This window comes from Chelonus insularis, unplaced genomic scaffold, assembly GCF_013357705.1.
Source record: "Chelonus insularis isolate UGA/USDA-ARS -01 unplaced genomic scaffold, ASM1335770v1 contig_139_pilon, whole genome shotgun sequence".
Taxonomy (NCBI): domain Eukaryota; kingdom Metazoa; phylum Arthropoda; class Insecta; order Hymenoptera; family Braconidae; genus Chelonus; species Chelonus insularis.
The window spans coordinates 1,843,807-1,860,972 of record NW_023276379.1 but is presented as its reverse complement, the minus strand read 5'-3'; the positions used below and the strand labels follow the sequence as shown (position 1 = coordinate 1,860,972).

General features: G+C 29.5%; 1 protein-coding gene across 3 annotated transcripts in view; it reads right to left on the bottom strand.

Annotated features, from left to right (window-relative positions):
- Positions 1-17,166, bottom strand: part of kmr (kramer) — a 104,249-nt gene that overhangs the window by 83,164 nt on the left and 3,919 nt on the right. The window contains exon 1 of one of the 3 annotated variants that reach the window (XM_035096060.1): positions 10,112-10,838. The exons of the other annotated variants lie outside the window; for them this stretch is intronic. The gene's annotated coding sequence lies outside the window, so the exon portion shown is untranslated. Of the gene's footprint in view, positions 1-10,111; positions 10,839-17,166 lie in introns of those variants that run through there. 3 annotated transcript variants of the gene reach the window in all.

Genomic DNA, 17,166 nt, shown 5'->3' with positions numbered 1-17,166 from the left:
AAAATGGTAGGAATGTAGAATAATAATGGTTATTAACTACTTGTAATGGATATTAACAATAGCTAAATGAGAAAAGTCATTCCATAATCATAATTTCGCTGATAAAATTATTTGAATGTGATCATAAAAAAAAATTATCAAAGTAATAAGAGATTACAGTCTTGGAAGGAACTTCTCTGAAGAATTTAATCTTTCGGAATGGGGAAATTGATGGCATGAAATTGAGAACAGATGAATGAATGCTGTATGAAGAGGAATGATTTTTAAAATGTATGCGATAATATCGACATTTACATTCCACATATTGGTTTAACATTTTGCAATGTTTGCATGATGAAGTCATCTCTGAATTATGATTTTTCTAATTTTATAAATCGAGTCATTCGAGTTCAGAAAATGACTACAGTACGTGCTCTTGTGAATAAAATAATATCAGGCCATAGATAGCCATGTTTGAAATATAAAAGCTTTAAATTGGTCAAGTTTACATGTTTCCTTTTTTGATAAATAAAATATAAAAAGTTGTGCTCGAGTATCTAAGATGGATACAGAATAAGTTAAAGTTTGTATACGATCGTGAACACTTATTCCAATATTTAAAGTTTTTTAAAAACTTTGATACAACTTTTTTCTCTCGCAATATCTTTCCTTTGAGAGCCAAAGTATGTAATAATAATTACCGACCGAGATAATTTTATGAAAAAAATTCATTCAAGTTTTATACATTATTTTAATTAATCTATTCAATTATACAGCTATTGTAAATCACTGTTGGGGAAGTAAGTTAAGTTGAAAAAATTTATTTACTGTTTAATTCAGTAATTGTTAGTACACAAGCGTCTCTTTGGCTTGAATAATGAGTTTTAATAAATGCTAAAAGTGAATGAGAAAAATGAAAAATATCAAGAAGTGTTGTGAAAAACTGGTGGTAAATATTTTTTTTATTTTTTAAATAATTATTTAAAATTTACAAAAATTAATTTTTGTTTTCTAAAATAAAATTGAAATGGAATTTTAAATAATGAAATTTCACTGATACCACAACGATGAATTTTATTATAAAATAAAATGCTTTACTATTTTATTCCATTTGTAGAAATTAACAAAAAGCATTATCTATTTTTTTGCGGTGTTATATAAATAAATTTAATGGCTGTGGAATGATTATTATAGTGACCAATGCTCTTTTATAAAGAAAAATGGAGTCGATTTAACATAGCTTATATGGCATACAGAGTAGGGTTGAGATGCTGAATTTCTCAAGTATATAACGCGAATTTTTTTTCTGTGGTTCCATTTCCTACGAATTCAAATGTAAGACAGGGTCTAAGTGTGTACAAAGAACGTCAGGAAGATTGTGGTTGGTATCCAACTTTCTTTGTGGAATGTGGGTCTATGGTTGAATAGCTTAGTGTAGTCGCTTGGCAGATAAATGCATGTAATACTGCGAGTATAATTTATGGCATTGCCAGCAAAAAAGATAAGCTAACTGGGTGAAATTATGCAAAAGAGTCAGTACGTCTCGTAAGCATGTTCAATAGTTCTATGTACATTTACGTAATCGTCAAAGTCCATGACGAAATAGTAGAATAGCTAATACAAAGTGGATAATCAGCATAAGGTTGGAAAATTCATTAATAAAAAACTTGTATGGAGTACGTATTGACATAGTCCAAGTGATAACATTCATAATCTTAAAGGACAAATATCAACTTTGTGACTCAATTTATTAGCATATTATTTCAGCTTTTATGTTTGAATGCTGAATAACAAGATAAAATTATTTCTTGTTGATTAAAAGAATTATTACTAGGTATTTTAATTTATTTATAGCGAAACATGACTGATTTGATTATATTTTCAGTTTCTGACTAAGACTTGAGCTGGCTAGACGTTTTCGATTTACAGTATTTCAATTGAGATTAATTATTTCTTAAGATTAATTTTACTACATTAGAGTCAAAGATTATTAAAAAAATAAAACGTTTGTTACAACAAAAAAAAAATTCGATTAATCATTTAGAACTCGAGTTATTCAAAATCAAATCTACTGCTGTCTCTATTTGAACTAATGATGATTGATTACAAGACTAGGTTTTATAACATTAATTCAAAAACGGTTCTTTAAATTTCCATGAAAAAAATAATATAGTGTAAATATATTCGTAATAAAGCAAAAAGGAGGTATTGCAAAACGCCGAGGAACACTCGGCATACAATTAAAATAAATAATTCACTATTACTACAACATTTTTAATAAATTTTCCTCTGTAAAAATCAAGTTATTAAAATAGTAATATACTTTAAAAAACCATATTAATATAGAAATTAAGAATGACATAAGTTACTCTTTGACGAATATTTTAGCTTGAGGTTTTTAATGAGAACCTGCATTACACATCCTTGAGGGTTGTTTTTTTACAGGCATTTTTATCAGAGGGGTTGCTACATTACCCTAAAAGTACATGGTCGACGAGTAGTCTGGAAATGAAAATGAGACAACATTTTTCTTTTTTGTTATTTCCATTTGTATATATACATATTGTCCCTCAAAGAATTGTGTGGTCATTTTAGAGCCTTTTTATAAGAATTTCCAACCCTCATATCCAATGACAACCAATTGACTATCTTTTGTATACTCGAGTTCACACGTGTTACATCTAAATTTACAATAACTGTCATTTCCATGTTATTAAAGCCCTATAGAATTATTCTTAATTCTTGATATTTTTTCCTTTTCATTTTCTTTTTTTGGACACTTTCTCTCGTTCAGGGAGATCCATTGGCTTCCGGCAATTTCGCGCCAACGACGCCATTAAGCAGTGATTTATGATCACTCTGATTACTCTGAAAAATGACAATGTTGGGAAGAAGACACTGTTTTTTTATAGCCACTTAAAGAGTATTCCAAGCAAACTTTCGTATTATTTAAATCCATAAATTGTTTTATCTCTAATAAATATCTAGATCATCTTATTAAATAATGTTATTAACGAGTTGCTAATGATGTTACATTTGTAAAGCGTGAGTAAAATATATGGAATTGGTGTAAAGTTAATTATCTATCGAGTAACGAAGGAAAGACGATAGAAATGCACATGACACATTATTCTATTAAGTATACAAAGATGAAATTGCCTTACGCGCTTGAGTTCAAATTGAAATTGCTTGGCAATATATTTCGTCCCTTTTTGCATCTAGTACATCCACCAAATTGTTTTTGTTCACAATCGAAATAATTAGATAAATGTTTCATATATTGTTTAAATTAGCTTTCTAATTTTTTTTTTTTAAATTAATAAATAATAATAAATTTTTTGTTTAATTAAAATATTTTGTTGTAAAGTTATATTAAACAAAATATTATCTTATTATTCAAGTTAATAATTAAGACATTGTCTTAAAAATAAAATGATAAACCTGTGGCAAAAAAATTCAATCAGTCTCATGTTACCCAAGATCTATCATGGAAGGAGTTTTGAATGAAATATGAAATCGACCACTAGTATGAGTGATTGAAGCACGATGTCCAAGACCAGATTTGGTTTCCAGTCTTAATAAAGATTGAAATTTAAAAAAAAATAGCAGACAACAAAAAAAAATCCTCTACATGTTTTCCTGTATGACTTGATGCCAAAAGTTCTTTCATATTTGCACTTAGAATATTAAACAAAAAAAAATAATGACACTCAGGTAATTAAATGTTATCTGGAGAACAATCAGAAGCAAGTTTCTAACTAGATTACTCAAATGATAAATTTGGTAACTGTCTCACAAATAATTAATCCCAACTGCTGAATGCTCGAGAATATAAGGGACAATAAAGGATGAACGTCCGAGTTCCAGAAGCATTATCATGAGTTCGAAAGTAACTTTTCGACAAGCGGTTAACCATCTTTCACTCTATCATGGGATTCGAATTTCCATGTGGAATGTATTCTAAAATGAATTTTAGTATATAGTTATTCTAAAATCTACTTATGTCACTATCAAAGACCAAAGAAGCAGACATATTTTGTTTGATATAATACTTGATCCAAAAGTAGACTCTTGGTGTTAGAAGGCAAGTTCAAACGGTGAGAATTTATTAGCGACATAAACTTTCGCCATGGGAGATTTGTGCATCCCAACGAGGTCTTTGCACTCCTTGGTGAGGATTTAGAGAGCACGAGGGTGCAACTTTAAAGTGGTTGGTCGATAACAAGAAGCCAAAGGAAAAGGAGCTTATACACGTTCTAGTATTATATTACGTATGCAGGAACCATGCCAAGTATTAGAAAAATCTTGGATTCAACAATTGTCGCCAATTTTACACTTTTTTGAGTGCTTAAAAATGCTCTGCTGTGCTACAAGAGAAGAAAGTGTGGACTAAGCAATCCAAAAGATGCATTAGCTAGAGATATTGTTTCCCTCAGGGGAAATGATTCTTTTTCTAGCTTTAAAAGGTTTAATTATTATTTTTATTTCAACTGATTGCAAAACTTTGAAGTCTTGATCTAAAAAGACCTTCTCCAAATACACCAAAATGACTTGGAATGACTAAAAGAGGTAAAAGTGCTAACTCATGAAAGTATAAATACTTGATCTGAATTTATATCCACATATATCTCTCTATAGATCAGCCAAGTGAACGTCGCAGCAGCCGCCGCTTCTCTCTAATATTTCCACGTCCGAAGAAGTCAGCGACTCGTAAACTCGACTCCCCATGAACGCCCGTTGTGATTCACCAATCCATCTCGATCGTCGTGAAGCAGATTTTTCACAGAAAAGCAAAGGAGAAAAGTGATAGTGAAGACTCATAATATATAGGTGTGTACCCGATTCCATGGAGACCAAGAATTTATCCCTGGAGATATTTGATTTGCCGAGAAGTGCTACTGAGAAATGCTGAGTTGTCGTAGATTTACTAAATCAAATTTCTTACTGTTACTGGTTTACTCTTCTTCCTTTATTATTTTTTTCGATCATTTCACCCCTGATTGGTTCTTATTTCTCAAATCATTCTACAAAGTACCATTTATTTAACTGCATATTTTATTGAACTATCAATGAAATTTTATTTCCTCAATATCACTTTAATAGGAAAATTCACCATGAATGATTCATTTTTAAATTCCTCGATAAAAATTTAAATCTGGTTTTAATATGGGGTTCTGAACATGACATACAAGTTCAGGCCCAGAAAAGAAAATAAAACCTAGGCCATTAAGTGATTATTCATTCCTGAAAATCGTAGTATTTTATTTCAATGCATTCAAAGTGTTTTAGTATTACATTTGATGAACATTCTAGTGACTTTTAATGCACTTGAAAGTGCCATCTTTTATTGCTACTGGGCTTAATTAATAATTTTCTAAAAAATAATCATGTCGAGTATTGTTTATAGAAAATGATTTTATGGGAATTTTATTAATTAATAATCTTCCAATTAATAAATCATTTTCTTTAATCAATGTGTATGATTATTGAGGTAATTACTGATGTGAATGATTTTATTTAGGGTAATAAATGTGTTTATTTCAGCTTTTGAAGCTATTATATATAATATTCTCTGAAGATCACATAATCATACGTTGCTCTCTTGGCATAAATGGCTTGGCATTATATTAGACATTAATTAAACTATAATTATCATTTGACTGAATGGAGACTTGACAATTTATGTAGTGTGAAATGTGATCATGTGAATCTGCATTGTATAAAGATGTTTGAATATATAAATCCATAAATTTATTCAATAAATTCTAAATAAATGTGTAATAAATATGTATGATCCAGTTATGTATATTGACTTCTGGATTACTTTTTTTTTTATGGCTTTTACTCAGAGGAAAGTTTGATGATAATTAATACATTTTTTTTCGTCTTGAGGATAAATTTATTAGTCTTGAAGTACTGAATAACTTCATTAAAAAAAAATACAGTCATAAAATGCAGTAAATATTTTTTTTTTGAAGAACAAAACTTCGATAATAAAGAAAAATAATGATATTCTGACCATAATTTTATTGAACAAATTAAAAAAAAATGTTCATCATTTTTTTATTATTTGAATCATGAGGTAAAAATGAATTAAAGAAAATATTGGTGCATTGAATTAAATTTACAATGATTCCAATAAATATATTAACTGTCAAAAAGCCTTTTTGGAACTTAGAAAAGCTCGTACCATGATAAAGTGTGGAAAAAATGTAATTTATTGATTGCCCTGAAAAATTATTTCACTGTTATAAAAATTCTATAAAAAAATGTATAAAATATTAGCGATGTAAGATAAAAAAAAATGAAAACTCTACAAAAAAAAAATAAAATGAAAAATTTTATCACAATTCTATTGTCACGAACAAACTGATATGATCTTTCATTTGTAAACAAAAAAAACGATCATCAATTAATTTTGACAAACAGATCCATTTAAAACTTTTAAATAGATGTTTTGTTTTGTTGATAATTTATTTTAAAGCTAATTCAAATTTATTTAAGTTCTTAAAAGGGAACATAAAGCGGCGAAGTATGTTAAAATAACACGTGCTATAAATTTAAAACGCAAAGCAAAAAAGTGAATGTCATTAACGATCTAAGTATTTTCACACATTCCTCATTCTGCCTGAAGTGTTCTCCTTATGGATTATCTCTATAACTCAATCGTTGATTAACATCTACCTACATGCCTCTAAGAGCAATAATTGTCATGATTATTCCAGGTGGTTTCAACGCACTAGGTCAAGCCACGAATTAGCATGAAGGCCTCTTCAGCATATCGCATTCAATTTCACAAACTGGAATCTCGATCTCTCGGGAATACTCTAGTTCTCGTTAGAACGAAACCAATTGTTTCGAATTCAATGGCCAAGTGATCTTGGAGATAAAAACAGCTAGTGGAAGTGAACTCTAAAAAGCTTTATACCAAAAGTGTTGGTAGAAAAGAATAGAAAAATGATGATAAATCAAAAGTATTTTTTTTCCAAAAGGAAATTATAACAAGCATGAGGCATTTAGATGCTAGAGAAGTGGTCACTAAAAACGTGAGGATGCAACCCTTAACGAACGGTGTAATTGACGTTAATTGTAGAAGTATATGTGGGCTGTGCGCCAGACTGATTCAATATCTCGTCTATCAATTTTCCATGCTCGCGTTCATGTCGCTGAACATGAAAGAGGCTTATTTGATTTTAGAGAGTACACATGAATAAATGCGTATGTGTAAGTAAAAATATATATTCCAAAGTACCTCTTGAAGAAATATTTCGTTATGAAAGATTTATGTATAATACTACAATTAATAGCCAATTTATTTTAAGATCAGCCGAATGAATGTCGAGTAAACATCATTATTAAACAAACAACTATATTTCAGAATTTATCTAATGGTATTTCATACTAAATTTAATCATTTTTAAAATTATTAGTCTATTCAGAGTACTTTTAGTCAGACGTGAAATTAATCTTCTTGAAAATTTACATTGACATCAATTTTTTTTAATTAAATATTTTATCGATGTTTAGACAATTGTAATAAAATAATTCAACTATTTCATTAAATTTAATCAAGAATTTATTATTCAGATGAATATCAAAAAAACTTTCATAAAAAAACAAATTGTTTATTTTTAAAAAGGTTATAGGATAATTATTGTTATCTTGTAGTCTTTCCAATTGATTTTAACATCTACTAATTCATATTAATTATCTTTTTCTTAATGTCTACTAGAAACACCATGCAATCCATCTTCACAGCATGGTTTTTTTTTAAAAATAAATATATAAAATGAAGTTACTTCAAAATTAATTACAAAAAACTTAATAAAAACAGAAAGGTTTTCATTAGATGGTTTCAGTAAGTCTGGTAGGAAAATATTTAAAATAAGTTCTTATAAGTAAGTGATGTAAATTTATGTAAATGACCTGATTGATTGTCGGTACAACAATAAAACATTTTCTCGTCAATTATTTTATAGTTACTTGATTAAAAATCTTCACTGTTAACTTGAGACATTTTTCGAGTGAACACCGTAGACGTATAATTATCAGACTTACTGAACTTGTAATTGGAGTTTACAGGCTCATTAATACAACAGTATTTTCATTTGATACACGTCATCCCTCGCTTTCAGATCGAACCTACTTTCAGCTGACTCTCAACAAGACACAATAATGCTAACAACAAAAAGAGACAAGTACATTCAGGTGTACCAAAACCTCAACCAGCATCACATGCACGACACACTAAGGAACTTCTTGTGCCTCTCTACCATCGTCTCTTACTTCCGTAGAAAGTTTGAGGGTTAATAGTAATTTACGAGGCTGCATCATGGAACGCTGGAAGTAGGTAGTATCCAGCTAGACTTTGCCTTTTTGCTAGTACCTTTCTCATACTCGAAGATGTCTATATATATACCAGTATATATATTGCATAAAAAAAGCATCAGCTTTTGCAATGGCTAAATTGTAAAAGTAAACGAAGAAGAAAAATAGCAACGTCTGCTTAACACAGTCATGAATTTTAAACTCTAAACTTCTATGGCAAAAACTTCTTAATTCGAGGAGAAACATGAGTTTTGTTCATTTTTTCAGCAGAAAACATTCCAATTAATCGACTGGAATTTTTAGCAGAATACAAAAACACTCATCCATCTGCTGAGTGAAATAAAACTGAAGGAAATTATTGCAATGATACCCAAGATTATTGACATTGTCTCTTAGCAACTGCAATCACTGATGAAATTGACAGAAACTAAAAAATAGTTTGAAGGATGAAATTTTAATGGGATTTGTTGATGTTTGTCTTCAGATATAGCAAGATTTCTTGATAAAAAAAAAGGTACACTCATCATTTCTACCTATGTACTTAGGAGTTGTCAATTTTCAAGTAGCTGAGTTTATTTTTGTACACGAACAGCTTTCGGTCAGTCGTGATGTTTTTGGGTCATGGCAATGTAAACTGCTCAAAAAGGAATAGAGTAGATGAGAGTGAAAGCAGTTGGTTCTTGTAGCCCCGAAAATTCACATATTGCCATATTGATGGATTTTATTTAATTGTGTCCTTTTTTTCTATTTATTTTAGCTTGATGCAATTTCAGGTGTAATCATGCATGAAGATCTAGGTCAGGGATCAACGATTATTCCCATAAAATTCGTCATCAAAACCGAATACACGTCAACTAGCTTATCTCGAGAGTTTAATAACTTTTTTTGAGAGACAAATATGTATCTGTATTGCTGCCAATTTTTTTTATGCAAATTTTTATCAATTTTTCAGGGTCTAATAAATAGAAGTAGTTTGTGAATGTAAATGTGAATTCTCTCATGTGTCTATGTGAATTATGTCGCGTTCGTGCTTAGCTTTGGTACGAAGCACATTTCAATTAAGATGGCGGTTCTTATAGCAAGTGTCAGTAGTACAAAATTCATTCAGAATGTAAATCGGTCTATTAATAATTTTAAAAAGATTAGTAATGTTGTAAAACGACTTTCTGATCGTTCATTTAATTCATGACATTGATAAGAGAAATATATTTTATGAATGACTTCATTCAATAATAATCTTTTTGCAGGAAATATTCCATTTATCTTCCATTCTCAAATACTCCATAGTTTGCATAAAATAATTTTAAATTTAGTTAACAGAAAATTCTTTTAATTAAATTAACACCATCATAAAATTCTATCAAAATAATTTCATTTTGACACTAGGTTGTTAATAAAAAATTTTTTTCATTATATTGCCATGAAATTAGTTGCCTTAGATGTCTTATGTTAATTTATTTAATTAAAATTTTTTTTAAATATCAAAAAAAAATTCTAATAAATAATAAATAAATTTCAATAATAAGATTTTGCAATTAAAAAAGATTGCAAATTAATTCACATCCATTCACTCAGCTTCTCAACATTGCAGAATTATTTTTTTGCAAAAAAATCTATTACATCTACAGCTTGTGAGCAATAGATTAATAAATATTTTGTTTACTGAATAAAAAAAATATTTAATAGAGTCATGAGATTAATTTTAAGCTGCAACTCAACAAAATTTTTTTTAATAAGAAAAAATAAAGTACTCATTTCTGTAGCAGGATTATTAATAGAGAACAAATTTAATTAAATTCCTCACCTAAACACGAGTTCTTCCAGGATATTATTATATCGATCGTCCGACCGATTTCCCTTCCAATCGATCTTGAAATTATCCAGCTTAACTTTACAAAAATAACTAGACCTGATATAATTGAATCCGACCCACGTGGTGTGAATCACATGTACTCAACAATATATAAATTAATTTCCGTCATGAAAATGAAACTTTCACTATGTGCCGGCTATTACAATTGTCGGCTCAAAGCTTTCAAGATACTTCCAATGGAAATGATAAATAATAATAACAGCCTTATAAAACACATTCACCGGAGCACGTTATTACTTTACAAGTAGCACTCAAGCGGAAGATGTATATATTGTATGTCTACATACATAGGTAAATTTTCCCAGGATTTATATTAAGCAAGACACGCCGCAAAAATCAGATGGATCGTCGCACGCGATTCACAATGCACACGCGAGAAAGGTCGACTCACAGCAACTTAATCTCCTATTTACGCAATTTAATTATGCAACCATTATAAGCATACACATCTGATTAACACACTGAAGTACACTACAAAAATGAACAGCTTGATTTATTTGACATTAAAAAGCTTCAATCTAAAATAACTCGAGCAGATAATTTGTTGGAAAAATTTAAATATCATTCAAAAATGTATTAAAATGTAAAAGACATTATTTAAATATTTCCTTTAAATAAGAAAACACTAGACACTCACGACGCAACGATCCAGGCGCGACTGCCGAGCCAAAGAGTTGGATTTGTAGAGCTAAGGAAGGAGGTGAGAGGAAAAGGACGAGTGCAAGATGCAGAAAATCCTGCGCGCGTGCATCGAACCCAGACTATTGGTAGCACATATTAAACGTATATTTACATGTTGGAAATATTTTGCTGACATTCAATTAGTTACTTATTGATAATTAAGAGTCAATTAATTGAATATATTAAGTATCGTAAATAAATAAATACCAATTAGCTATTCTATTTCTATTAGTGATTATTGAAAGGATAAATTGTAATATCTCTATTCTTGACTCTTTCAAGAAGAGGATCTCTCCATCTCGACATCACAATCTTATTTAAATATAAAAAATTATTGACATTGAATAAATAGCTGATGTTAAGCTTTAAAAATAAAAATAAGGGAATTAATTGTTGTGAATAAAACCTTCAGTATCAACTTTACATTCATAACAAATATGAATGACTTGAATAATAAATCTTGATCAATTATAATGTCATTGATTATAATTCACAACACTTTTTCTTCAACATCACGATTAATTTTACTTGAGGAAAACAAATTGATTGAATACTAAAACATGGTTTGTTAATGTACTTGAGAAATATTCAAGTTCGATTTAATTCAATTTCACTTCATATTCATATGATGAATCGATTGTAATACAAGAGAATTTATTAATTATACTAATGTGAATTTGACGTGAAAACCGCCTACATTAATAAATTATTCTCTATCATAATGGTGATATTCAATTTGTTATATTCTATGGATTTAACAGTATCATTTTTTGTTAGGAACAGTTATAAAAGCATTCTTCCCGTATCTTACAGCAGCATTCGAAAGCCAAGCAGAGTAAATATCATATAGAAACATTTGATGTTGGTTTTGCTCTGAATAAAGTTGGATCAGACAAAACTTTTAATTTAATATTTATTTAATTTTTCCGACTGTTTAAATAACTAAAACTAGTGATTTTATGCCAGAAGATAATACCTAGATATTTATTGTTAAATATTATTAGACTTTTAAAAATTTAATATCAATAATTAAACCATTTTTTAGAATGTTAATTTTTTTTAAAAGAAAAATCCACCTTTTGAAATATTCCAGAATTTTTTGCCACACTTTTTTTTTCATGTAAATGCATTTTTTTTTTACCATTCAGAGAATTCTCCAAAGTACATTAAGGTGATTACAAGCAAATGAATCCTAAATCCCAAGATCTGGGGATCCACATGGACATGTTTAAGCTAAGGAAACAAATTAAGGAAAATTAATTAACAGTAAACTTTGTTAACTGTCACAAACTCCTTGACTATAGATAGCTAGTAGCTTTCGATAATAGTTCCAACAGTACTTGAAATAGATCAGTGACTCTTTAGCTGCTAATTAGCACACTTCCCCTAACATTGGATAAAATCAGCATGAAACAATTTATCTACCTACAACTCTGCTTGAAATAATGACAGATACTTTAGTATATTAATATTATTCATGATAAACTACTTCTATATTGCACCATAGATATCAATGATTTGTCATCCGTATCACGTTCCTAACTAATTAATCGAATCTGAATTGGATTGGTTGCCACTTGATCTGAGGAAGTTTGGAATATTCGTGCCTTCTATTGGAATTCTGTCTTGTACCTATTATTCACTACATACAGTTTGAGATATGAATGGAGAGCATCAGACAGCGTGAAATAATCAAGATAACAAATGACCAATAGAAATGGAATGTTTCTATTTTATCGATATAGTGTTGTTGTATTCATAAAGCGGAAGTAAGAGAAAACCCGTTATTGTAATTTTGGCTTCATTTGATGGATTTTAAATGTAAATTGGACTATTTCTATTCTTGAACAAACGTAAAAAGTCACAGACTTTGGTCCTAAATCTGCGGAAATTCATGAAAAATTCGATTACTTTGCAGCAAACGTGATAAGTCCGCATATTTTAAAGTTCTATCTTACCTTTCTAGATTTCCCGTAGGTCTAACAACATCGTATCGTACACTAAGCTTTCTAGTTTGACCTCTGGGTGTTTTATTTCCCTCTCGGTGATGTCTTATACAGACCCCAAAAGATTCTTTTCTCTGTGAAGTCTTCAATCTTTGATATGTCTTTGAACTCGAAAAACAAAATTCAATGCAATTACACTTAGTCATCCTGCTTGATCCATGGAAAATTGATCACTAGTTTATTGAACTGAACAACCAATTTTATTGGTAATTCAAGTTTTATTCTAACAATTATTTTAAACAAATATTCATGGAATTGACGATAATGATGAGTTACTGACTGATCCTACATGTCTCACTATCTTCAATATGACTGACTGCTTTCAGAAAAGATGAATGAAGAGACTTGACTACCAACATCATCAAAGAAGCAAAGTGCCAATGAGAGAAACACACATGTCTCTGATCTCCCGGATCCAGTTTGCGGGATATGACGCGTTCAACAACTTCTACACATCTCCCCCTGGATTTCCAGACATCGTGAGATAACGTCTGCTTGTCGACCACCAAGAGATTCTTGCTACATAGCTTCTTGCTGAGCGGCTCAACTACCTCCAAACTCTTGATTATGCTCAGTGTCTACATGACAGCATAAAGAAAAAGTTTTAAAAGCATTTTTATCACTGAGACACTTTCTTACACTTCGTGAGAATCATCATCTGTGGACTATCACTTTTAGATTAATTTTTTTCAGGAATTTATCTCTTTTGTAAGAAAAGTAATACGTTCTTTTGAAATTTCATGGAAAACTTCTTTTTTATATATATTATTAGAACATTTCTCTTCTTTAATTATATTCAAACTCTATAATTTAACAGTTGATTTTGAAGAATAGAATAATCTATGCCAAAAGAAACGTGCTACGGTCTCCATTCCATAATATTTTCGATCAAACTACCTCAATAGATATTTTAATGAGCTCTACGAAAATTCATTGAATATTACTGAACATCAGAAATTTATTCATCGTTTAAATATTCTCCAAACTGAAAGTGTAGAAGTCAAGTAATTGGGCTTTTTAAGTGGATGCTATTATGATCGTACAGCTCATTTCTCCACATCAAGTTCACAGTGAATCTAGAATATGAGAGGGAAATGGGATCTATGGTAATATACATAGGTAATATGCAGCGTTAGATCCTGCTCACATGTTGTCGATTAACTTGGAATAATTTGATGGTTTGTTTTGCATACACAGAACTGCCAGATATTCTCTACTTAGAAAGAGAATTTCCAACATGATGTGTTATATATAGCCACCATATCTAAATCTGTCTTGATAATTACATGAATAATCTAAATAAGGCAATAAGTAAATTACAAGTTCTGACTTCAATTTCCTGAACAGCATAGAACTAAGATTGTTTACTTGACTGATGAGAAAAAAAAAACTCATTACACAAGTTGATAAGATTTTTAGCGGTTTTATCTTGTACCAACACTTAAAAAAACTAAATCGTCTTTTATTGGTGGATTAAAAAAACCTACGCCTTGTAAATAATTTTTTTTTTTATAAAAACTTTTGTAATCTTACTTTCTTTGGTGTTTGTTGATCTCCTTGTCTATCTTATGTGCTGGTTGCAAACTTGCTTTTATCGTTTATACCAGCATTACTACTTTGCGAGCATCATTCCAACTTGTATAAGTGAGTACAAAAAACAAATAAAAAAAGGGAAGCATAATAAAATTATAGCTGAAGGGTCTGACCGGAACTACGCACTGTTTTCCTGACCGTCAATGGAAGAAGCTGTTGCGAGTTGGCCACATATTTTTTTGATCGGAGGATTAAACTTTATTCTTCGTTGATCATAAATTATGAAATGATCAAAGTTGGCAGAAATTTTTTTTTTCCTGGAAATCGATATTTTATAGAAGCAATTACTGTGAAAAAGATAAATTGTTTTATCCTCTATAAATACTTGAGTACTTTTTTCAGTTGTAAATGATATTTTTATGTTAAAAGAATATTCTGTGGTTTATTTTTACGTGTAATTAATCAAAGCTCAAATTGCCGGCAGCTATGGCCAACAGCCAAAATACTGTTCCTTACATTCAATGCAATGAGCTAAAAATGATAAATTCGTACGTCCAAATCATGATCATAACAGTAAAGATTAATTATTAATTTTTGTTTATGAAATTCATATTGCTTATAATAATTAGAAAGACATCAGTATTAATCAACAGTATTAATAATTAATTAATTATAATCACATTAAAAAATAATTGAATTTGTTGAATTGTTAAAGAATGTGAAAATGTAATCGTTTATTAATGCATACATTTAAATTCTGAATGAAATCTCTAGTGAGTTGGAGTGAAAATATCTTCAATGAAAATCGAAGGCAATGTTTTTCTCATCATAAATAATTAAATAAGATTTTTGCTTGATAAATAATTGATGAAAGTACGTTTTATCCAAGTATTTTATTTATCTGTATCACTAGAAATTGATTGCAATTAATTTTTTTTCCTAAAATATTTACCTTTCCATCATTAAAAAGTTAATAAAGCAGGGATTTTTTATTCATAAAGTAGAGTTTACTTTTATAAACATGATTAAATTTTATACACTCTATTTCAACCATCACTTGCTTTTAAATTAGTCCAGATTTTTTTGTTTGTTTTTATTTGTCAATAAATTAATCTTATTGACAACAAGTCAGATGTAGTTATCAGAGGGATCAATATGAATCAAGATAAACATTGATAAATAGTATGATTTTGCTACTCAACATGACTCTCCAATTTCCAAACTGTTATTACAGTGAATTGCAACAGTGAAAAAAATTGATAAAAAATTCAGTTTCAATAACTAATTGAGCAAAAACAATAGAGCTTTTTGTGATCAGTAAAAAGCTTTATCAAAGCACTCTATTTTTTTCTCACATGCTGTATTACCTCTTAAATTTTTCTGCGATGAAAAAAATATTTCTTTAAAAGAACACTTGAGACAGCGTGTTTCAGCAATTTTTATTCTTTATTGATCATGAGTATTTTTTATTCTATTATTACTGTCTTTCTTATAAAATCATCAATCAACAGTCTTTAATCATTTATTTTTCATCAATGAAAAAGAAAAACTTGCTGTTAGATTCAATTTAACATTTCAAAGATTGTGTATAAAAGCTTTTTGATTGAAAAAATATTAAAAAAATTTTTGTAATAAAAAAAATCTCAAGTTTGTCTTGATTTCTCTCTTCGTAAATAAGACAAAATATACTTGATCGAAAAAACTCTCATTCGAAATCGACGCTTTGTCAATATCTCATGACTTTTACGAGCACAGTTGTATCGACAAAAAAAAGAACAAACAAAAAATCTCAATTTTCCTTCACAGCTTTATCTTCTATTTCTATTCCTTCCTTACTTGTCTCATTCCCATTTTCTCTACACCTTTCTCCCCTAATGTTTGTGTCCATGAATTTTTATTCCTCGTGAAGACATCAAGTGTATTCCGATTACAACATTTACACTGATGATACAACAAAAGATAGATCTGCTATGTATGTAAAGTACAATAACCGTAACAAAGTATAAAGCTCCATTGACTTTTTTCTTTTATTCTTAAAACAAGTATTGAAGGATTTTTTCCTTCATCTAGGTCCTGAGGTTTCTTTAATCTTCTCATACTAGAACGATTAAATCCTCGACCATATAAATACTTCTTAAAAATAGAAGAAAATAGGGAGGTTGGTACAACGTCGTCTACAACTGGAATAACGGCTTTGCTTCACCAAATCCCAGACTACCACATAGCAGTGGCTGCTATAGTCGGTGTTTAAACGTTGAAATGCACTTTGTGATGCACCTCGCTGACTTAATCAGAGTTAAGAGTGTCTACGAGAAGTTTGCTAAAACCTTGCTAATCGAAAGTAGACTAAGTAGAGGTACGAAATAGCTTCAAACTTAAATTCAAAGAGACAAAAAGGGAAAAAAAGGCTCTTTAAAACTAAATAAGTACCTAACTTCTAAGACGATAATTCTATTACCAACACAAAAAGGTTTTACTGTGTTAAATATTATAATTCATTTATATCATTCCCTTGTTTTATATTTTATTAAATCATTTATAATTAATAGGCCACATTATTTTACAGCATTCTAGTATTTGAATTATTTAGAACACGATTTAATTGTTTGAAGGAACATGTCTTTGTGTAAAAACCTTGAAACCTACTGAGGAATGTGAAAATGGCACATAATTTTAGTTTAAAGTTAACTTCTGTGAGTGTACATAAGTCGACACTTATTCTGGGAGAGAATAAACAAAAAGTATAAGAATAATAAGCCTAACACG